This window comes from Monodon monoceros, unplaced genomic scaffold (assembly GCF_005190385.1).
Source record: "Monodon monoceros isolate NGI ecotype Baffin Bay Population unplaced genomic scaffold, NGI_Narwhal_1 Super_Scaffold_5, whole genome shotgun sequence".
In the NCBI taxonomy this organism is placed as follows: Eukaryota; Metazoa; Chordata; class Mammalia; order Artiodactyla; family Monodontidae; genus Monodon; species Monodon monoceros.
In genome coordinates, this window is record NW_021703782.1 from 63,482,288 (window position 1) to 63,499,971 (window position 17,684).

Genomic DNA, 17,684 nt, shown 5'->3' on the forward strand with positions numbered 1-17,684 from the left:
AGCAGAGATTCCCGTGGTGACTAAGCCAGCCCTCGGGTTAACGCTCCCGCCCTCACCTATTGTCCCAGCGGGAGGAACCGGTATTTCCGGATTGGGGCCTCAGACCCTGTGATCCGGCTAAGGGTGAGGTTGGTGGAGGAGGGGAACGGAAGCTGATCATATAAGTTAACTTTCCACCAAAATAATTAACCTGCCTTCCCATCCCACCCCCCCACCCCCCCGCCGATACCACCAAATACCCACAATGGTCCACAACGATCCTCCCGTAGTTTTTGAAAGGGGAACGACGCTCACCCCTTCCTTGCTCACACCCCTGGAAGGGATCGAAAAGCCGACCAGGTCACGAAGAAAGAAGGCAGCACAGCGAATTCCGCTTGCCCTTCGCGGGGAAGAAAGCTCAGCGGCAGTTTTGCAGAGAAGGAAAGAGGCAGGGGAGTGGGCTCGCGGGCTGGAGTGACCAAGTGGTCCCTGCGGCCGCAGCCCCTACCCCAACGCCGGGTGGCGTGTGTGAGCCACCCTCTGTCCTTCCCAGTACCCCAAAGTAGCACTGCAATAAACTACATTTCTCCTCCGGCTCGCGCGCTAGGCACCCTCGGGGGCTCGAAGTAAGCAGGTGACAGCCGCTGCCCACCCTCGTCTCCTCCAGGCCGCCGCTCTCTGGCTCACCGCCGCCCCGATCCCCCTGCCCCCACCCTGGATTTTTTTTTTTCTTTCTCCCAAACCTCCAAACAGGAAATAGCTTGAGTCACAATAATACACAGGAGCAGCGGCCGAGGGCACTCGCGCCCGCCCATTCGCTGGGCCGCCTCCAGCACTCCGGCTCCGCGAGGCGCCGCCGGCGACGCGCGCGGGGAGCGCAGTGAACACCGGCCCAGCAGCCGGCGCCGCGTCGGAGGCTCCCAGGCGCCCGTCAGAGCCGCCTTCGCCCTGCCCCCGACTCCGCCGACTGCGGCCGCCACCCGTCTCCAGGCGAGTACCCTCCTCCCGGTCCTTCGGTGGCCACTGAGCGCCCGCAGGCGTCCCGGCGCTGCCCTCCGCGAGGCCGGAGAAAAGCCGCCCCAGGCGCAGCCTCCACGCTCCGGCAGCGCCCGGCATATCTCCCTCCGGTCCCGACTCTGGCGGGGGAGGGCTTTGCGGGCTGCGGCGGGGCGCTTGCCCCCTGGTCCTTCATGGGGGCGGAGGTGGGGGGCAGCGTGAGTAAATGCTCTGTCACCCCATGCCCCTGTGGATTCGGGCTGGACCTTATTGGGCATTGATTATTTTCCCTTTCTGGGGATGCTTAACTGACTTTTGCCTCCCCATACCCCCCTCCGGGATGACAATCACGGGGTTTCTCTTGGGGACCATTCTGGAAGTGGGTTTGGGCGCGCAGCTGGGGCAGCTACAGGTGACTGGGAGCCACCTTCTTTTTCCTACCTGGCCTGGAGCCTTCTCCCCCAAGGGATGGGGGCTGTTTCACTTTCTGTTGAGCTTCTCTTGAACCAGATTCAAAGGGCCTCAGAGTTTCTGTCGGCGCAGTCTGCGTTTGCAGTATCTGGAGGGGGCAGGATCTGGTGGCTTGGATTTACGCGGGCCGAGGGAGGCGCTGGCAAGTTGAGAGCAGGTGGGCGCCGCCTGGGCTGCCGGCGGAGTCTCAGCCGCGGAGCCTGGAAAGTGCGCACACCTGAGAACCCCGGAGATGCTTGTCAGCCCACGCAGCCCGAGAGCCGAGATCTGTGCTCCCAGCTCGGCAGAGTTTGAGGGAACTTTTTTTTTTTTTTTTGCACTTTCTGACCCATTTGTAAGGAAGGGGCCGAGCTTCTCAACATGCTGGGTGTTGTCAGTCTTCAAGGGCTACATTGTGAGGCTCTTCTATAGGGAACTCAGTCAAAACTGAGTTGGACATCTTTATGTTGGATAAAGGCCACTGAATTCCAGGCATTCTTCGAGCTTGAGAAGGGTGTTTTCAAGACTGTTTTGAAGTCGGCTTGAGGGCTTTCTGCGAAACTGCCGCTGTCAATTATCCTTATCAGCTGCGGCTGCTTGCTAGTCCCGCGGTGAGTGGGTTCTCTTAGAAGGCTCCATTCAGTCAGGCCTTCTATCCAAGTTTCTCAGCGCACTTTTACAGACTGTGGTTGGGAGGTAAGTTAAGTCCTTAGCCAATTCTTCTGAAACACATGATCAACCTCCACGTTTCCCGGTGAGGGGACCGTGGTTCTAAAGGGTTAGATTGATAGGGTGACTGTCTTTACGTCAGACACGCTGGGGCCTTGCGGCTTTGAGTGAGGTTCAAGGTCCAGCAACAGCGGTATCACCTGGGGGCCTGTTAAAAATACAGGACTTCACGCCTGCCGATGCAGGGGACACGGGTTCGTGCCCCGGTCCGGGAAGATCCCACATGCCGCGGAGCGGCTGGGCCCGTGAGCCATGGCCGCTGAGCCTGCGCGTCCGGAGCCTGTGCTCTGCAACGGGAGAGGCCACAACAGTGAGAGAGGCCCGCGTACCGCAAAAAAAAAAAAAATAATAATTTAAAAAAATACAGGACTTCAGACCTATCCAGAACTGCTCAATCAAGGTCCCCAGGGGACCCTTTGCATATTAAGGCTTGAGACTGGCAGAGGGTTATGTTGGGGTGAAGTTTTTTGTCCAGTTTGAAGAAGTGATTTACATTTCCCTACATGTCCATCCAGTCCTACATTTGAACCTTCGTTTTGCCAGACCAGGACAAACACACTACAGCTTTATGGGTCACAGCACCTCCTCCACCCCAGGTGCCAGGCTCCTTAAGCCTTTGGGTTTTTTTGTTTCTAGGTACTTTGATTCTTTCATCGTTATTATTGTGATAAAATACACACAACATAAAATTTGTCATTTTAACCATTTTTTTTCTTTTTTTCCTGCCCCTCTAGGCGTCTTGTGGGATCTTATTTCTCCCACCAGGGATTGAACCCAGGCCCTCAGTAATAAAAGCGCAGAGTCCTAACCACCATTTTTTTTTTTTTTTTTTTTTTGGGGTCTGCGGGCCTCTCACTGCTGTGGCCTCTCCCATTGCGGAGCACAGGTTCTGGACGCGGAGGCTCAGTGGCCATGGCTCACGGGCCCAGCCGCTCCGCGGCATGTGGGATCTTCCCAGACCAGGGCAGGAACCCGTGTCCCCTGCATCGGCAGGCGGACTCTCAACCACTGCGCCACCAGGGAAGCCCCCAACCACCATTTTTAAGAGTACAATTCAGTGGCGTTAAGTACAGTCACAATGTTGTGCAACCATCACCACTATCCTTTTCCAGAACTTTTTCATCGTCCCAAACAGAAACTCTGTACCCATTAAAGAATACCCTATTCCCCGCTCTTCCCAGCCCCTGACCTTCCGGATACTGTTAATGACATTTTCTGTAGGGTACAGAAAAGGTTGAACAGGAATGTAAAGTAAAACTAAAATCATCTTCTCAGAATATGAATAAACGTTTGGAAATTCCTGGGTCACTGGCCTGGTGGACTTGGCATTTTAACTGCAGATTCTTGAAGTGCGTGTGCTTTCTTTTAATGGAGACAACCTGAAACTATGAGGGCTTCCTCTTTGGTCTGGTTGGAAAGGAATGGAACTACCCAGGGCTCAATCTGCACTGATTAACTAGGTGCAGATGACTGGTAAAATCTCTGTGCTTCTTTTAACTGGCTTTATTTTAGGGGTCGTGTTTACATTGAGTTTAGCATTTTGTTTTTGTTTTTTAATACTGATCCAAACTCATTGTTGAAAGTAGTTGAAAGAAAGCTTAAGAAAAAGTGTTGTTGCTGGCGTATATATAGGAGGAAGAAAGATTTGAAATAATTTCCTAAAAGACCCCAATCTATTTTGTTACTGCTTTAATGTTAAGTGAGTCTAATGGTCCAAGAACATTATTTCTGGTTGTAAAACTGTTTGTATAATTTAGAAAAGCTTTGTTGTTGTTGTTTCAATTGAAGTATAGCTGATTTACAATGATTAATTTCAGGTGTACAGCAAAGTGATTCACTTACACACATATGTATATCCTTAAGATTCTTTCCCATTATAGGTTATTACAAGACATTGAATACAGTTCACTGTGCCATACAGTAGGTCTTTGTTGTTTATTTATTTTGTAGATAGTAGTGTGTATCTGTTAATCCCAAACTCCTAATTTATAGAAAGCTTTGTAATACTGAAAGTAATCTGCTTGCATCTGCTCAAAATTATCCAGGTTGTGGTTTGAGGACATGCTTTTCAGTGAGAACAGAAATGTGAATTGGCAAGCTAATAAAAATGGTTTCATTCATGATCTAACAAAGGCATTGTTATAGATCAAGAATGTGGTTCAGAATACATAAGTGATCAGAGATATTGGGAAGATTTCATAAGTAGCTGAATAGTGCCAGATCCTTAAAATTCTTCCCAAATTCTTTTTTCTCTAAGACCCTTGACTTTTTTTGTCTTATGACTTTCATCAGAATGAGGCTGTCACCTTGTAGGAAGGAACTTAGAGCTCTCTTTGATTGAAAAGTCCCTTTGAAATGATGAATGAAGATAATTCAGATAGGCAAGATTTCGCAGAAAATTCTTTTTCACGAGATTCTTGCATTCACAAAATTTCAGAATGTTTTTTTTTTTTAATTATGCTAAGGCAAAGAGAAAATGTTTCCCCTCCTCCACTGTGTTCTCTTCGAAATAGCAATATAGTTCAGTGTTTTGTTTGGTGAAAAAATGCTATTTTGTAGTCCACACAGGAGAAAACATTCCTAGAAAGTGTTCGGTGAATGGATTTATCAGTAATTCAGTGATGCCTAGAGAATCACTTGGGGAGTTTAGTAAAAATGGAACCTCTCTAACTACTCCAGACCTTCTCTGAGTGAGACTCCGTGCATTGGAATCTGTAGGTTTAATAACACCTTGGGTGATTCCAATATATAATTAGGTTTGGGAGTCACACACACACATGCAAACTAAGATATTAAGAAATTAATCTGAAAGTGCAAGAGAACACAATTTTATATTAAATATGAAATAAAATTAATGATGAATTCTTCCTTAAAATTAGGTAGTCATTGTTTCAGTTTGGCAAATCGAATAAACACTTTTTGATGTTGGTCTTCATTCTTGAGATCTGAGGTTCAGAATCCTGAATGTGCAGAAAAACCCACTGGTCTCCCTAAGGTATCAAGGTATTAGACTATTTGATCCAACGTCAATGAACTTTTGTCGAGTGCCCATTTTGAATTGGGCATTTTCATATATATTCTCAATAAATCTTTACAATGACTTTGAGAGAGGTGTTTCTTTTTTTATAATATTACAGATGAGAAGACTGAAGCCAACCTGGGCCTTCCTACTGTAGAATATGGTCTTTTCCATGGTCCTTCCATGTAGAATAATAAATCCCTGCCTACTAACTCCCTTTCACCTCCAAGAAACTATGTATTCATTAATTCTTTTTTTTTTAATTAATTAATTAATTTATTTATGGCTGTGTTGGGTCCTCAGTGTTGTGCGCGGGCTTTCTCTAGATACGGTGAGTGGGGTCTACTCTTCACTGCGGTGCACTGGCTTCTCATTGTGGCTTCTCTTGTTGCGGAGCCCCGGGCTCTAGGCGCACAGACTTCAGTAGTTGTGGCACGTGGGCTCAGTAGTTGTGGCTTGCGGGCTCTAGAGTGCAGGCTCAGTAGTTGTGGTACATGGGCTTAATTGCCCCGCAGCATGTGGGAATCTTCCCAGACCAGGGATTGAACCCGTGTCACCTACGTTGGCATGCGGATTCTTAACCACTGCGCCACCAGGGAAGCCCTCATTAATTCTTCATTCAAATATTTTGGAACATCAGGTACTAGCTGCTCTAGGCTTTGAAGCAAATAAAAAATGAGCCCAAACTGAAATAAATTCCAAAAGAGCAAAGGAGTCAACAGCGAAGTGTTCTTTCCATGGTACCACAAGACCTCTGATGAGTGATCAATTAGACTATATGTGGCTTGAATGTAGCATTAGCATAGCTAGTCCAGCTCCCAGAAAAAGCAAGTCATGGGCATTCTCCTTACTGAGACCGGTCAGCAGTACCATCTCTGCATATCAACCTGATGGTATTTACGAGGCACCCCAAGATGCTACACAGTGCGGAAGAAAGGGCACAGAATTCAGGTGCAAAAGAACTGATACTTACCCTGACCCGCTGACTGAGCGGGAATAAACCTCATAAACTTGGAGCCACCGTGTTCCTAAACGTAAAATTAGGGAAATAATTATCTCCCCCTAAGATTATAGTAAGGACTCAGAAAGACCTTTTTTATAAAAATGCTTGTAAACTGTAAAATGATAATAAAAATGTCTTACCTTCATTTGGGAGAAATTTACAACGCAAAGGAGACAGAAGAAGCCACACATCTGAGGTACCTCACACATTTTACTTAACTGAGTTTGTTTGTAATTCTCTTCTAGCTTCTAGGTCATTCTTTAAAAAACAGTTTTATTGAGATGTAATTCACGTGCCACACAATTCACCTATAAAGTGTGCAATTCATTGATTTTGAGTATATTCACAGAGTTGTGCAACCATCACCAGAATCAATTTCAGGACCTTTTTGTTGCCCTAAAAAGAACACCACCCCTTCGTGAAGCCCTTCCACCCCTTAGCTGGCACCTTCTAATGCCCTACTTCCCCCACCTTAAGCAACCACTAATCTACTTTCTGTCTATAGATTTGCCTATTCTGGACATTTGTAAATGGAATTATACAATATGTGGTCCTATATTTCTGGCTTCTTTCATTTAGCATAATGTTTTCAAGGTTTATCTACGTTGCAGCATGTATCAGAGCTTTCTTCTTTTTATTGCCAAATAATGTTCCATTGTGTTTATCACATTTTGTTTATCCGTTCATCTGTTGATGGACATTTGGGTTGTTTCTACTTTTTGCCTATTAGGAATAATACTGCTGTGAACATTCATGTTTTTATGTGGGCATATTTTTTCATGTCTTTGGGGTACATACCTACAAGTGAGAAACATATCTAACTCTATATTTAATATTTTCAGGAACTGCCAGACTTTTCCAGAGTAGGTGCACTAGTTTACTATCTCATCAGCAATGTGTGAGAGTTTCAATTTATACACATCCAAATCAGTCTTTTTTATTTTAGCCATCCTAGATGGTGTGAAGTAGTTTTTTGTGTGTGTGTGGTTTTTTTTTTGCGTTACGTGGGCCTCTCACCGCTGTGGCCTCCCCCGTTGTGGAGCACAGGCTCCGGACGCGCAGGCTCAGCAGCCATGGTTCACGGGCCCAGCTGCTCCGTGGCATGTGGGATCTTCCCGGACCGGGGCACGAACCCGTGTCCCCTGCATCGGCAGGCGGACTCTCAACCACTGCGCCACCAGGGAAGCCCGTGAAGTAATTTTAATTCGCACTCCTCTGATGCCTTATGATGTTAAACATTTTTTCAGGAGCTTATTTATTAAGCCATTCTTTCCTGACCTTTTTATAAATCCTCTTCTAGGGGAACACTAGAGGAAGAGGAAAGAGGAAAATCACTAGAGGTAGGGAACACTAGAGGTAGAGGAAGAGGAAAATCAATTTTGAATAAATTCCCTAGTTTCAATGGTTTAGAAAAATACTAAAAATGTAAATTGAGCCCTTTGCTCTTTTAAAATTTATTTTGGTTTTGGCTCATCTTTTTATTTGCCTTGGGGCCTAGTACATGTAGTACCTGATGTTCCAAAGGGTTTGAGTGAAGAATTAATACATAGATTCTTGGAGGCGAAGGGGAGTAAGTAGGCAGGGACTTTTCTTCTATATGCTGATTTAATGCGCACCAAAAAATCGTGCACCTCTCAAATGTTGATACACCAAAAAATATGCTTATGCTGATGGTGGACATTTTATTATTTATTTAGGGGACCCTGCACAGGGTCTTAGTTGCGGCACACGGGATCTTCATTGCTCTGTGCGGGATCTTTTAGTTGTGGCATGCGAACACTTAGTTGCGGCATGTGGGACCTAGTTCCCTGACCAGGGATCGAACCCGGGTCCCCTGCATTGGGAACGCAGAGTCTTAGCCACCTGACCACCAGGGAAGTCCCGATGATGGATATTTTAAACACTTGAACGAAAATATCGTTTGATATTTTGTTGGTTAACATCTGTCCATTCTACTTATTAAAATATGTAAGAATATACTTTACAAATCATATTAATAAATTGTTGATATCTTTTATTAAGGTACTCTTTTTTTTTATTTTTTTTTTTGCGGTACGCGAGCCTCTCACTGTTGTTGCCTCTCCCGTTGTGGAGCACAGGCTCCGGACGCGCAGGCTCAGCGGCCATGGCTCACGGGCCCAGCCGCTCCGTGGCATGTGGGATCCTCCCGGACCGGGGCACGAACCCATGTCCCCTGCATTGGCAGGCGGACTGTCAACCACTGCGCCACCAGGGAAGCCCTATTAGGGTACTCTTGATTTTATTTTCAAGTACCCGCAACAGGAGGGTAGGCTGATGGACATTTTGATGTGAGTTGGTACATTTTTGTTCTTTACCAAGCTGCATGGCAGTGTTTTTTCTCTATGGCCATATGGAGAATCACCTTCATGTTCTACAGTTACAAATCAATCCTGAATTTTTAAAATACCTATTGGCATTTTTAGAGGCCCACTCTATTGAACTTGGGTTGTGCTGTTTGGCTCTTGTATTACTGGCAACTGTAGGGAGCAGTAAGAGAAACAGGGAAATCATCTGGATTTAGAAAATGAAAATCACTTCCATTTGAAAATTAAGACAGCCTTAGAATAAGCAAATGGAAGTGTGTGGTTCAGTGGTCCTAACACGCTGAGCTGTGTCTGAATCACCTAGAAGCTTGTTAAGACACACATTACTGACCCCCTGCGTTTGGTTTCTGAGTCAGTCAGTCTGGGGTGGGGGCCCGAGGATCTGCATCTCTAGCAAGTACCCAGGTGATGCTGATGCTGCTGGTCTGGGGGCCTCACTTAGAGAACCAGTGGATTGGAGGCATTTGGAAGTGTGGGACCGAGCAAGAGTGAGGGAGGGGACGGGACGAGGCTCATGCATCCTGTGTGTATAGGAGCTTAGTAGAGCTGAGGAAGTAGATATGACCCAGGCTGGGCTGGGAACTGGGACATAGGGATTCTGTGGGGATGGGTGGCTGGAAGAGAAGCCTCTGAGATGGGGGAGAGGTGGGGAGAGAATTCTGAGGAGACAAAGGCCAGTGAGGCCCCCCAGCTCCATGTAAACAGGGGACTGAGGACACGCCTCTTCACCACTTCTAGGAAGGCCAGCGTTACCAGGTAGTGGGATAGGCTGCTTGGGGACAGGGCCAAGTGTGGACTTACTTTCATAAGATAAGGCGTCCTTAGGCCACAGTCTTGGAGTCGTGACTGGCCCTCTCCCTCTTGCCTGTTACCATGAATCATAGTCAACCTAGAACCCGAGGAGCTTTGTAAGCCAGAGCAGGAGTCCTTTGTGCAAGTAGTGGCCATCGAATTTTAGTTTTCTTCCTTTCACACCTTTGCCTGCTCAGCTTAATGGCTTAAAAAATCTGTGCTACCAGGTGTCTAGTCTCCTTAGCATAACTTGGCATAAGCCTATTCTGAGGGTGGGTGCTGACAGTCAATGCTGTGAAGGTCAGAAGGTTTGCTACAGAAAAGAAATCCAGGAAGGGCGGCGGCCCACTACTATTGGGTCCTGTGAGGTTGAGCTGTGTCCCACCCTCCCTGCAGTTTCACAGACGTGAGACAAACATCTCCTAATTTTATTTCATATTTTTCTGAAAGGAATCCTCATTGTACCTGAGGATATAAAGCACTTCTCTTGGGTTTTGGAACAAGGCCCAAACCTGCCCCACAGTGTTTTGTGTTACCAGCTGGGGGCACCTGCCGTCAGCAGAGGGAGAGGACTTAGCATCAGTGGGTGTTATCCCTGCCCAGCTCTGCCTGCGACTTGCTGCTGAGCTCAGGAGCTGAGTAACCACCACCTACTTTAGACTCACCTTTGTGTCCTCCATCCCACTCAGCCAGTTGCACAATTTTACATGCCTGGGGGCCCAGGGTGTGCAATTCCTCTGGTAATGGTCAGAACTGGACAGGAGGTATTTCTCAGTCCTGCTTCTGGGAGAGATTGTATCTCGGGATACTTAAGGTCACCTCCAGTTTCAGTGATTCACTAGGAAGACTCACAGGCTTAGCATATAGTCATAGCCACCTCTGTGATTATTACTGTGAAACAGCACAAAGGAAAATCAGCAAATGGCAAAAGTACACGATCACAATCTGAGAACACCGGGCGCAAGCTTCCAAGTATCTTCTCCCAGTAGAGCTACGCAGGACGTGCTTAATTCCCATAGACCACATGTGTGAAATGTCGCCAGCCAGGGAAGTCCGTTAAAGACTCAGTACCCGGGGTATTTTTTCTGCGGACTTACTGTGGTGGCATCCTCTGCAGAGCATGTACCAAAAGCTCAGACGCCCAGAAGGAAAGCAGATGTTTAGACTAAACCGCATTATTTGTGTACAGAGTTTAGGGACAGTGGACAACTCTAATCAGTCCTGAGAATGGTGGGAGGTGCCTCAGACCCTGACACCGTTCAAGGGCCAGTCTTGGAAGCAGGCCTCTCAAAGGATGTTAAGGCTTTTGTGCTCAGATGGGGACGAGGACGGAAAGCAAGGACGGTGGCAGAAGCCCTTGCACTTGGAGGAGGGGTCCGTCCATGCGGCTTCAGAGGCTGGTTCTGTAGGAGTTTTTCTCCCTTTGACCAAAGCGGCAGAGGGTAGAAGTGAACTTGGGTTTTGCACTTAGATCTTGGCTTTAGGAGGGTAATAGGGCCTCCTTCACTTCAGGGACAGAGAAGGGTGAGAGGGCACATTGGCAAAGAGTTCAAAGCCCTGTTCATTCATGTGTTCATTCATTCTCAGCATGCCCCATTGGTGCCATACCCTGCCAGGCCCTGTGGCAGCTGCTAGGGGTACAGTGGTCAACAGAGCAAAGTCTCTGCTGTCATGGGATCCTAGAGGGAGACAAATCCATAAAGAGGCAATTCCATTTCATTATGATGGGGACATACCAAGGGCCCCAGGGCACCTACCCAGGCTTAGTGGGTGTCAGAAAGTATGAATTTTGTCATCAGACCAACCTGGGTAGGAATCCCACCTCCACTACTTCTTACCAGTGTGGCCCCGGGAAAGTTAACCTAGGCATTTGGTGCCTGAGTTTCTTCATCTGAAAACAGGGAGAATTTCCATCCACCTCTTAAGGACCTTGTGAGAATTAAACAAGGTAATGCCTGTGGGGAGCCCTTATCTCGGTGGCTGGCACAGAGGACATGTTCACTATGTAATGGTTCAGCTACATCTAGGCAAGGGGAAGGGTGTGTTAGCAGGAGGGGGTGGCATCTGCCATACCTGCTGTGTGCAGAGCCTAAGGTCAGAAGGCATCTCTAGCCCTGAGTTCACAGGTGCACCTCAGGCTTCCTTCCTGCCAGCTCATCCCACTAACCGATCTGAGAACATTCTTCGCTGTTTTGCTTTTCTGACTCTTGGGGATATTTTTTCCTCTGCCTGGGATACCTCAGCTCCTTTTGTCTGCCTCAGGAATGCCTACTCATATTATTAAGACCTAACTCAAGTACATTTTCTGTGAAGACTTTCCCAAGCCAAGCCCCTTGGGCAGGATGGTCCCCTCTCTCCTTTGTCCCACCCCTGTTCCATGGTCGCTCGCCTCCCTACTGCAGTGTGCTGGGTTGCAGTTACTTGTTGCTCCATTCGACTGGATGGCTCTGGAGGGCGGGGACAGTTTTGTATTTTTCGTAGGTACAACATCCATGAGAGTGTTGGATAGGGAGCAGTTCAGTGGTTGTTCCAGGGGTGAATGAATGAATGGAGTATCGGGTTGGACTTAGAAAACCCAACAGGAGATGGATGCAATGTCAGCCAAATAGGTATCTGCCTTCAGAGCAGAGCTTACAGTCTAGTGAGGGAGATAGATAGTACACAGGTATAATGAGAGAAGCGACACAAGGGAAACAGAGTCTGGCCCAGCAGCGGGTGCAAGGGGAGCGGGAACAGAGAGAAAGGGGCGGTCCAAATGTTGATTCCCTGGGCAGTGTGAGGTTATATTCTGGATATCTTCTGGAGCGTGGGTGGCGTTGGAGGCTGGAAGGACTGCTCAGCAGGGAGCCACCCCAGGAGAGCCAAGAGTCCTCCCGTTGGGGATGGAGAGGTGGATCAAAGGATACCAGCACCTCAGCTGCCAAAGGGCAGGAGATCTAAGTGGACACTTGGAAGGTTGAAGTGGTCCACTTGGGAGCATGGAAAACTGGGGTTGAGGAACACAGGGTTGATTGAGGAAGCGGCACCCGGTGAGCTGAACACCCTGTGGGCTGGATCTCCAGCCTTATTCTGCTCAGGCTTCCATAACAAATTACTGCAGCCTGGGGGGCTTAAACAACAGACATTTGTTTCTCACATTTCTGGCGGCTGGAAGTCCGAGATCGGGGTGCCAGCATAGTCCGGTTCTGGGTGAGGGTTGCTTTCCTAGCTTGAAAAAGGCAACCTTCTCACTGTGTGCTCACATGGCCTTTCTTAAGTGCATGCGTGTGGAGAGAGAGCCATCTCTCTCCATCTTCTTATGAGGGCGCTTATCCCATCATGAGGATCCTACCTTCACGACATAACCTAAACCTAATTTACCTCCCAACACACCACCTCCGATTACCGTCATGCTACGGGTTAGGGCTTCGATTGATGCATTTTGGGAGGACACAGACATTTAGTCCATAATAACCTGGGCCAATAAATATTTGCTGAGTAAATAATAATCATGGCTAGCACTTAGATAGCACCTCAGATGGTTAAGGCCCTAAGTGTTTTGCATATACTTATTCAATTTAACTTTCACACAACTTTAATAGGTAGGTGCCATTTTTATCCTCTATATACAGATGAGGAAACTGAGGCCCTGGAGAGGTATAGAGGCTTGACCAGGTCACACAGCTAATTAAATGTGAAACTGGGATTCAAACCCAGGCAGTCTGGTTCTAGAGAGCAGGGTTTTAACCATTACACCCTATTGCCTCTTAGGAAGTAAACCCTAATATTATTGGGTATCTATCATACGCTGATCCCTGAGAGAGGAGAGATGCTGCAGATACAAGGTTGAGTACGACTTCATATCTACCTTCTAGGCCATCATAGAATGCTGAGAGAGACAGAGCTGTGATTTTTGAAGACAACTGAAATATATTGAGGCCAACAAGGAACTTTGTTTCACCTTTCTTTTGTAACTGTAGTACATAGCACCATTGGCAGAGGCAAGTGTTTTGCTATTTCAGATGTATCTGGTGGCTGAAGTGCTCACAAAATTATATATATATTGTTTAGGGAATAGTGGGCTGACTCATCAAATTAAAACTGAGTATTTTTACTAGAGTTTCTAAAGTACTGATAATAATTAAATGATGGTAACACATATCCTAAAATTTATAACACTATCAAGATACAATTTGAGAAAAAGTAGAACCACTTATATGAAAAAGTTTTTTTAACTAAAAATAAATATAGATAATTTAGAAATATTTTACAGGAAAATTTAAAACAAAATGACTTTAAAAACCTTGTAGTGTTTCAGCATCTTGACTATTAGGGAAGCTCATGTATATGTGGAAGCTCAGTAAACCCAGGAGGTAACTAACTCACTTTTATTGTCTGGATGGGGGTGTCCAGGGGAAAGCCCAGCCCATGAGGAGGAGAAGGACAGTGACCCCCTAGGTGGGAAGCCAGCTTGGTGATGGTTGTGGAGAGGCAGAGCTTCCTGGAGAACGAGAAGGAAGAGGATGTCTTCTTGCCACAAACTCCACATTCAGATCCACTGGAAATAGCAGATTTGGGAAAGAGGAGGTGAGGGAAGAGGAAAGCCTGCAGTCAAGAGGGGGTTAGAGGGTAGGGGTGAGATATCCTTCTGTTTCAGAGGAAGCAGCACTTCTTCTAGGGATCAGGAAGCAGATGTTCTGTCTGAATCCTCAGCTGCGTGGAGGTCCACTCAAGAAGGCACTAGAACAGAGTAGGAAAGGGTCAGACCTGGGCTTGAATATCGGCTCTGCCACGTAGGAGCCGTGTGATCTAGGGCAGGTTTCTCAACTCTAAGCCTTAGTTTTCTCTTTGTAAAAGGGAGTCAATAATATTGCCTTCTCCCTGAATTGCTGTGGTTCAAGTTTCATTGCTCTTACGGTTATTTTTTTGTCTCAAGTCTGCACCCTTCTGTCTTGAGAGGAGGGGGTTTTGTCTAGCCTCCCACACTCCTCCAATGATCATAAGCTCCTTTTGAAGGAATAGAATTTGGCTTGAGAAGAACACGGGGTCACTGCAGCTTTTCTTCCAGGTCTCCAGCTACTCACCGTCACAGCTCAGCCTGTTGTTTGCTTCAGACCTTTCCTCCTCTGGCTCTGCCTCAACAGGCAATATCCCAACAGGCTGCATTTCTTTCTTGTGAAGGAGTCACATCATCTCATTTCCTCTCTCCTGAAGGTTTGGGGCTGCACTTTCACTCGAGAGGCTTGTTCAATCTGACATCACTAAGATGACCTGCTGAGTCTGCTTTTCTGTTCTCTTCTTCTGCAACATTGGTGTAAATTGATTTTTCTCTCCATCTTGGGTGGTGAGATGCATGCTTGGTTTTGGAACATTAGTCAGTTTCCTCCTGGATCTTCATGCCCAGTCATCAACATTATTGCCATCCCCTGATTCCAATTTATTACCCCGTTTTCTTCTCCAAGATAAGCTAATTTTTTTAAAAAAAATTTATTGAGATATAGTTGATTTACAATGTTGTGCTATTTATATATACATGTATGTATGTATATATACTTTTAAAGATTCTTTTCCATTATAGGTTATTATAAGATACTGAGTATAGTTCCCTGTGCTATACAGTAGGTCCTTGTTTTTTATCTATTTTATATACTTTATAGTAGTGTAAATATGTTAATCCCAAACTCCTAACTTATCCCTCTCCTCCCCCCACTCCCAATTCCCCTTTGGTAACCATAAGTTTGTTTTCTGTGTCTGTGAGGGGAAGCTGATCTTCAGTCGTCAGTCCCACCAGACACTTGATCTAACTCCCCACACAAGCCCTAGAGTGCCGTCTGGAGATCCCAAGTCTTTCTCAGTTGCTCGTAATAGTTTTATATGGGATTTAACTTCTTCCTCTTTTATTTTATTGGATTCAGCTTCCAGAGAACAGATCCTTCTCACAGTATCAGACATTGGCTCATCATGAACATGATGCATTTTCTTTTCCCAGTTGATTTGCTATAAAGCACATAGGCTGGACCAAATCACAGGCTGGACATGTCCAGGCAACTAGCTTCTTCTGGGCTTTTATCTTTTTCATCTCAGTTGATGAGGACTTTCCTTTTTTTTTTTTTTTCCAAGTTTAGGTAGCATTATGGATTGAATTGTATCCCCCACCCACCCAAATTCACATGGTGAAGTCCTAACCCCAGTACTTCAGAATGTGACCTTATTTGGAGATAAGGTCTTAACAGAAGTAATCAAGTAAAACTGAGTTCATTAGGGTGGGCCCTAATCTAGTATCACTTGTGTCCTTATAAGAAGAGGAAATTTGGACACAGACACGTACAGAGTGAAGATGATGTAAAGACATAGGGAGAAGGTGGCCATCTATAAGCCAAGTAGAGAGCCCTGCCTCATGGGCCTCAGAACTTTGATCTTGGACTTCCAGCCTCCAGAACTGTGAGATAATAGATTTCTGTTATTTATGGCACCAGTCTGTGGTACTTTGTTACGTCAGTCCTCTCAAACTAATACAGTCAGAATAAGAAATTCTGCCTGGAACCAAGAGAGATGTTAACACAGCAGCTGTCATGCACACTCCACCATCTCCCACTGATGTCCCAGGAGAGCGAGACAGGGGCTCACATCATCAGGTTCTTCTGCCTTGAACTCTGAAGTGTCTCCTGGGTTTGCCAAAAGTACAGCTTTGGGGCAGGTTGAGGCTCCTCCAGGGGGGCCCCGCGCTGAGGCTCTGTGGCCAGCTCGGCCACAACACTGTGATCACTAAACAGGCTCTGCCTGGAGCCAAACCTGTGTCTGACACCCAGGCAGACCACCGCTGAGGTGGATTGGGGTGGAAGCCAAACCCACCAACACTGCCCCAGACTCCTTCTTAACCTTTAATTAATCTTCTCCTTCCATGGCCCAGAGGACCCACGCTATCCTCTGCACATGCCTATACACATAATTTAAATTCATTGTGCTTCTACTTTTTTTTTCTTTTTTTTAAATTAATTAATTTATTTATTTTTGGCTGTGTTGGGTCTTCGTTGCTGCGCACAGGCTTTCTCTAGTTGCAGCGAGCGGGGGTTACCCTTCATTGCGGTGCGTGGGCTTCTCACTGCGGTGGCTGCAGAGCATGGGCTCTAGGCGTGCGGGCTTCAGTAGTTGTGGCTTGCAGGCTCTAGAGCTCAGCCTCAGTAGTTGTGGTGCACGGGCTTAGTTGCTCTGCGGCGGCATGTGGGATCTTCCCGGACCAGGGCTCGAACCCGCGTCTCCTGCATTGGCAGGCGGATTCGTAACCACTGCACCACCAGGGAAGCCCTGTGGTTCCACTGTTGAGAGATTAAACAGAAAGTATTTGAGAGAGAGCAGAAGTAACCTAGCCAGGTCTAGGTGGTTCAACCAAGAAGAGCTTTCTGGAAAAAATGAAGACGTAACTAATTAGCAAGTAAAAGAAAATAACACACACACATGACATATATTTTATGCTGGACATTACATGTGCTAAGTGCTTTACTAGTAAAAACTGATTTCGTTTTTTTTTACATTTTCCCTGTTTATTTCTTTTTTTCCCCTCCAGTTTTATTGAGGTATAATTGACATACAGCACTGTATAAGTTTAATGTATACAGCATAATGATTTGACTTACATACATCATGAAATGATTATCACAAGTTTAATGAACATCTGTCATTTCATATAGATACAAAATTAAAGAAATAGAAAAAAAATCTTTTGTAATGAGCGCTTTTAGAATATACTCTCTTAATGACTTTCATATGTAACATACAGCAGTGTTAATTATATTTATCATGTTGTACATTACATCCTTAGTACTTATTTATCTCATAACTGGAAGTTTGACCTTTTGACCACCTTCATCCATTTCCCCCTCCCTCTACCCCCACCTCTGGTAACCACATATCTGATTTCTTTTCCTATGAGTTTGTTTGTTTGTTTGTTTTTGAAGTATAACTGACCTACAGTGCTATGCTAGCTCCTGGTATACAGCATAGTGATTTGGTATTTCTGTACATTTCAAACTGAACACCACAATATGTCTAATTATGATATGTCACCATACAAAGATATTACAGTTATTAACTATATTCCCCATACTGTACATTTCATACCCATGACTCATTTATTTTGCAACCTAAAGTGTGTGCACCTGATTTAGTTTTTAAAACAGCCCTATGAGGTCAGTGTTATTATTAGCCCCACTTTACAGATGATGAAATTGAGGCAAAGAAACATTAAGTGACTTGTCCAAGGTCACACAGCTAGTTAGTGGTAGAGCTGGACTTCAGTCCTGGGCAGTGTCGTGCCACAGTTCATGCTAAGGAGGTTGGGGGTGGGTGTCGGCAGGTGGGATGTGGGATTATGTGAACTACTTCTCTCTAGCCG

At 46.1% G+C, this 17,684-nt stretch overlaps 1 protein-coding gene across 2 annotated transcripts in view; it reads left to right on the top strand.

Moving 5' to 3' along the window:
- Positions 1-266: 266 nt before the first annotated feature.
- TJP2 (tight junction protein 2) overlaps positions 267-17,684 on the top strand; it is a 134,036-nt gene continuing 116,618 nt past the window's right edge. Inside the window, exon 1 of one of the 2 annotated variants that reach the window (XM_029202538.1) lies at positions 267-969. The gene's annotated coding sequence lies outside the window, so the exon portion shown is untranslated. The remainder of the gene's footprint in view (positions 970-17,684) is intronic. The other variant, XM_029202539.1, reaches the window with a different exon arrangement.